Source organism: Ranitomeya imitator, chromosome 3, assembly GCF_032444005.1.
Source record: "Ranitomeya imitator isolate aRanImi1 chromosome 3, aRanImi1.pri, whole genome shotgun sequence".
NCBI lineage: Eukaryota > Metazoa > Chordata > Amphibia > Anura > Dendrobatidae > Ranitomeya > Ranitomeya imitator.
In genome coordinates, this window is record NC_091284.1 from 814,269,842 (window position 1) to 814,276,424 (window position 6,583).

The following is a 6,583-nucleotide window of genomic DNA, read 5'->3' on the forward strand; positions in this document are numbered from 1 at the left end:
GATAATTCATGTCAGAATTGGCTGAGTAATCCTTTAAGAAAGTTTGTCAATTGAGTGACTACATTTTGGTGTTTATCCTCCCTGCCGCTTTTTCTGCTAAATCTCTACCCTTTCTCCCTGATTGACAGCTCCTCACTATCCCCCCTCCCTGCTTCTGCTGAATCTCTACCCTCACAGCCTGATGGCTCCTCACTATCCCCCTCCCTGCTTCTGCTGAATCTCTACCCTCACAGCCTCATTGCTCCTCACTATCCCCCTCCCTGCTTCTGCTGAATATCTACCCTCACAGCCTGATGGCTCCTCACTATCCCCCTCCCTGCTTCTGCTGAATCTCTACCCTCACAGCCTCATTGCTCCTCACTATCCCCCTCCCTGCTTCTGCTGAATATCTACCCTCACAGCCTGATGGCTCCTCACTATCCCCCTCCCTGCTTCTGCTGAATATCTACCCACACAGCCTGTTGGCCCCTCACTATCCCCCTCCCTGCTTCTGCTGAATCTCTACCCTCACAGCCTCATTGCTCCTCACTATCCCCCTCCCTGCTTCTGCTGAATCTCTACCCTCAGCCTGATGGCTCCTCACTATCCCCCTCCCTGCTTCTACTGAATCTCTACCCTCACAGCCTGATGGCCCCTCACTATCCCCCTCCCTGCTTCTGCTGAACCTCTACCCTCAGCCTGATGGCTCCTCACTATCCCCCTCCCTGCTTCTACTGAATCTCTACCCTCACAGCCTGATGGCTCCTCACTATCCCCCTCCCTGCTTCTGCTGAATCTCTACCCTCAGCCTGATGGCTCCTCACTATCCCCCTCCCTGCTTCTACTGAATCTCTACCCTCACAGCCTGATGGCTCCTCACTATCCCCCTCCCTGCTTCTGCTGAATCTCTACCCTCAGCCTGATGGCTCCTCACTATCCCCCTCCCTGCTTCTACTGAATCTCTACCCTCACAGCCTGATGGCTCCTCACTATCCCCCTCCCTGCTTCTGCTGAATCTCTACCCTCACAGCCTGATGGCTCCTCACTATCCCCCTCCCTGCTTCTGCTGAATATCTACCCTCACAGCCTGATGGCCCCTCACTATCCCCCTCCCTGCTTCTGCTGAATCTCTACCCTCAGCCTGATGGCTCCTCACTATCCCCCTCCCTGCTTCTACTGAATCTCTACCCTCACAGCCTGATGGCTCCTCACTATCCCCCTCCCTGCTTCTACTGAATCTCTACCCTCACAGCCTGATGGCTCCTCACTATCCCCCTCCCTGCTTCTGCTGAATCTCTACCCTCAGCCTGATGGCTCCTCACTATCCCCCTCCCTGCTTCTGCTGAATCTCTACCCTCACAACCTCATTGCTCCTCACTATCCCCCTCCCTGCTTCTGCTGAATATCTACCCTCACAGCCTGATGGCTCCTCACTATCCCCCTCCCTGCTTCTGCTGAATCTCTACCCTCAGCCTGATGGCTCCTCACTATCCCCCTCCCTGCTTCTACTGAATCTCTGCCCTCACAGCCTGATGGCTCACTATCCCCCTCCCTGCTTCTGCTGAATCTCTGCCCTCACAGCCTGATGGCTCCTCACTATCCCCCTCCCTGCTTCGGCTTAATGTCTACCCTCACAGCCTGATGGCTCCTCACTATCCCCTCCCTGCTTCTGCTGAATCTACCCTCACAGCCTGATTGACAGCTCCTCACTAACACCCCTCTATGCTGCAATTTCTGCTGAATCTCTACCCTACCAGCCTAATTGACAGTTCCTCACTGTCCCACTTCCCTGTTGCTGCAGAGATCTCGCAGTGTTCAGTATAATCTGCAGCTGTCAGGCTGGGTGGGTGAAGGCTGAGTACATTTGAACTACTTTTAATATCATGCCATTCTGATATGGACTATCAAAGTAAATACACCAGCTTCATCAGGCTTAAGAAATCTATATAATTTATGCAGTTTATATTGTAAAAGCCAGTGATAGATTTGCTTTACAGGGGTTATTCTGGAGCTTCCAACATATACAGGTGGGGGAGGCGGACACAACTGTGACTGCCCTTTGCCAGATCTTGTGTACAGCCTGGCACATCAGCAATGCCTCTTGCATCCTGGTGTGGAAGTGTTGGAGGAAGGCTTGTGCTTCACATGCTGGGCTGCGGATGTTGTCTTACTTTTAGGGGAGAAGTGCCCTTGGTTATACTGCTGCACTAGAGTCTGCAGCGTCTTAAAGGGGTTGTCCCACAATTTCAACTTGCACAGGATTGATGAGTATCCGACTACTGGGATCTCGAGTGATCAATTTGCATTGAGAAATGGTGATGCACATGAACTGCAACTCATGTACAGGTCCTTCTCAAAAAATTAGCATATAGTGTTAAATTTCATTATTTACCATAATGTAATGATTACAATTAAACTTTCATATATTATAGATTCATTATCCACCAACTGAAATTTGTCAGGTCTTTTATTGTTTTAATACTGATGATTTTGGCATACAACTCCTGATAACCCAAAAAACCTGTCTCAATAAATTAGCATATTTCACCCATCCAATCAAATAAAAGTGTTTTATAATAACAAACAAAAAAACCATCAAATAATAATGTTCAGTTATGCACTCAATACTTGGTCGGGAATCCTTTGGCAGAAATGACTGCTTCAATGCGGCGTGGCATGGAGGCAATCAGCCTGTGACACTGCTGAGATGTTATGGAGGCCCAGGATGCTTCAATAGCGGCCTTAAGCTCATCCAGAGTGTTGGGTCTTGCGTCTCTCAACTTTCTCTTCACAATATCCCACAGATTCTCTATGGGGTTCAGGTCAGGAGAGTTGGCAGGCCAATTGAGCACAGTAATACCATGGTCAGTAAACCATTTACCAGTGGTTTTGGCACTGTGAGCAGGTGCCAGGTCGTGCTGAAAAATGAAATCTTCATCACCATAAAGCATTTCAGCCGATGGAAGCATGAAGTGCTCCAAAATCTCCTGATAGCTAGCTGCATTGACCCTGCCCTTGATGAAACACAGTGGACCAACACCAGCAGCTGACATGGCACCCCACACCATCACTGACTGTGGGTACTTGACACTGGACTTCAGGCATTTTGGCATTTCCTTCTCCCCAGTCTTCCTCCAGACTCTGGCACCTTGATTTCCGAATGACATGCAAAATTTGCTTTCATCAGAAAAAAGTACTTGGGACCACTTAGCAACAGTCCAGTGCTGCTTCTCTGTAGCCCAGGTCAGGCGCCTCTGCCGCTGTTTATGGTTCAAAAGTGGCTTTACCTGGGGAATGCGGCACCTGTAGCCCATTTCCTGCACACGCCTGTGCACGGTGGCTCTGGATGTTTCCACACCAGACTCAGTCCACTGCTTCCTCAGGTTCCCCAAGGTCTGGAATCGGTCCTTCTCCACAATCTTCCTCAGGGTCCGGTCTCCTCTTCTCGTTGTACAGCGTTTTCTGCCACATTGTTTCCTTCCAACAGACTTACCATTGAGGTGCCTTGATACAGCACTCTGGGAACAGCCTATTTGTTGAGAAATTTCTTTCTGGGTCTTACCCTCTTGCTTGAGGGTGTCAATGATGGCCTTCTTGACATCTGTCAGGTCGCTAGTCTTACCCATGATGGGGGTTTTGAGTAATGAACCAGGCAGGGAGTTTATAAAAGCCTCAGGTATCTTTTGCATGTATTTAGAGTTAATTAGTTGATTCAGAAGATTAGGGTAATAGGTCGTTTAGAGAACCTTTTCTTGATATGCTAATTTATTGAGACAGGTTTTTTGGGTTATCAGGAGTTGTATGCCAAAATCATCAGTATTAAAACAATAAAAGACCTGACAAATTTCAGTTGGTGGATAATGAATCTATAATATATGAAAGTTTAATTGTAATCATTACATTATGGTAAATAATGAAATTTAACACTATATGCTAATTTTTTGAGAAGGACCTGTAATTGTCTATTGGGAGTAATCAAGATGGCAACGTACAGTGCTAATCTGTCATCAGTCTCAGATGTGCCGCGTCGGTACGTACATACAACTGGCGATCCATTCCAAAATGACCCCGTTCTTAGCTGGCGATCCTAACAGATACTTCTCTTTTATCGTTAAGTTGCAATTGTGGGACCAAAAACCCTTTGAACTTTATGTTCCTATCAACAAACCATTTTTTTTTTCCTCCTTCCACCCATGACAGCACCACGGAGAAGGGATCTGCCCTTCAGGGACAGGAAGCCTACAGTTAAAAGGGCGGTACCTCTTCCTTGTATCAGTTGGTTTCCTGTCCCTGTAGGGGAACCTTCAGTTAGATGTACCTGAAGATAGAAGATCGGGATGAAGATGGGCCAGACCGGTACAGGCAGCGGGGAGGCCCCTGCCGCGGCTGGTGCGGTGTCCTGAAGCCACCACCTCTGGGACTTATGGGTCTTGCAGGTTGAGAAGCGCAGCCGCCGCATCATATTCCAGTGCAGGGCTTCCGGGTGTTCTGATGAAGTCATGTGATGAGGAGGAACTTCCGGGGTGAAACCAGAAGTAGTTTTGAGGACTGCTGGTCCATATGAAAGAAGCGTGGTGAGACACCCCCTGCAGCCAAGCGGTCCCCAGAAAAATGGAGGATAGCGAACCACAGCAGCAGCTGCGCCAGAGGCAGCAGAAACCGCAGCCTAAAAGACATTCCGCAAGAGGAGCGGACGTTCCAACAGCCTTTCTACTCAGACATTGGGGATAATCTCAGGCCTGCTATAACAGCAACCTGCACCTCTAGATCCATGATGATCTGGGTGGATCAACTAGAGAAACAGCTCCGGGATGGGGTGCCCAAAGATGAGGTACTAAAGTCCATTCCCTTAATATGGGGTGCAGCAGCTTTTTTTGGCAGATTCATCAGACAACTCGGTTAGACTAGAATCCAAGTCTGGAGCTCTCAAATGCAGCCCGCAGGGCACTTTGGATCAAATGCTGGCCGGAGCAAATTAAAATCCTGCTCGATCCCCTCTGAAGGAAAGTTTTTATTTGGAGGAACATTGGGTGACCTCCACCAGAAGGCAGGGGATAAAAAAGGGGTTCCCTAACCTGGCCACTCCCACTTTCAAACGGTCCTTTCAGAATAGGAAAGGCCCCCGAAAGAGCAGAGTAGATAGGATGACGGAAGAAAGACAAGGGATTCCTCTTTGAAATCTCTTCTCATGATAAGAAGCCTTCAAAGTGATGGACTTTCCCAGGTGGGGGGCAGACTATCCCATTTTTTTCCAGCCTAGGAACAAATTTCAAACAGCCCCTGGATATTAAATCTAATCGGGTCAGGCCTGAGGATACCCAGAACTTTGTCATGACTCCCCTTCGATCCTCTCCAAAGGAACAAGAGGCCCTGGAGTGCAAGGTTTTGGACCTAGTGAGCAAAGATGTTCTCCAGGAGGTTCCTCCTCGAGAAAGGAGGGAAGGATTCTACTTCCCATTGTTCCTGGTAACCAAACCAGATGGGTCATACCGGACAAGTATACACTTAAAAAAGTTGAACGGGTATGTAAAAACACAGGAGTTCAAAATGGAATCTATAAAGTCAGCCATCAAAATATTATTTCCCAACTGCTTCCTGATGGTTCTGGATCTCAGCGACGCATATTATCATGTCCCTATTCACAAAGACTCTCAAAGGTTCCTCAGGGTAGTGGCCTCCATAAAAGGGGAAATAAAAGTTTCCCAATAAAAGGCCCTTCCCTTCAGCTTATCGGTAGACCCTCGGGTGTGTACCAAATTAGTGGCAGGGGCTAAGCACTTCACCTCTTTAAACCGGACAGGTTTCTTTTGGCAGTGCAGGGGTTAGTCTGTTCTGATGAGAGCTCCTGGAAGCTTTCCTGCATTAAAACTCTCAGCTGTTCACTGTTAGCCACTCCCATCTCCTATGTAAACTGGGCCCTGGCTAGTACTACTTGTCAGAGCCAGCTTATGCTGCATGGCTGAAGTTTGTTGTTGGTTATCATTGGAGAAGGCGTTTGGTGGATTTATCTGTGACTGTTGCTTGGTTTTGAGTGTGATAATTCCCCTTCTCCTACTTTGGTTTAACCCCATCCTCCACTCCCCGGTGTTTACCTCTGTTGTTTATGGGAGTATATTTGCATGATTGGTATTTTTCCTTATGCCTGTTCATATTACCTTGTTAGTCTGGTTGGTATATTATGGAACACTACTTCTCCCCTCTTCCCTGGGTGGGGGAAGGGTACAGACACGGGATAGATTCAGGAGCTAAGCCTGGATGTAGGGGGGGCTCACTGATTTCAACTGAATGTGCGTTCAAGGAAGCAGACTCAGTTGAAATGTATTGCAGTGCAGAAAGTCTGCACCGCAATAGTTAACATGGCCGCCGGCTGTTGATGTCAGTGCGCCCGTCGCATGATAGTGAGCCGCCTGCGACATTGTGCACTGAAGTCAGCCGCTGGTCTCTGATAGGTTGGCAGCCATTTCAACAAGACCGCGCCGGACCTGAATCCAGAGGACACCGCGTGGTACCGGGAGTGCAGGCAGGTAAGCAGAATCTTTTTTTTTTCTTTCTTCTGTGGATGCGGTGAAATGCGGGCCAAGGAGAAGGGGAGTGCATATTGGGC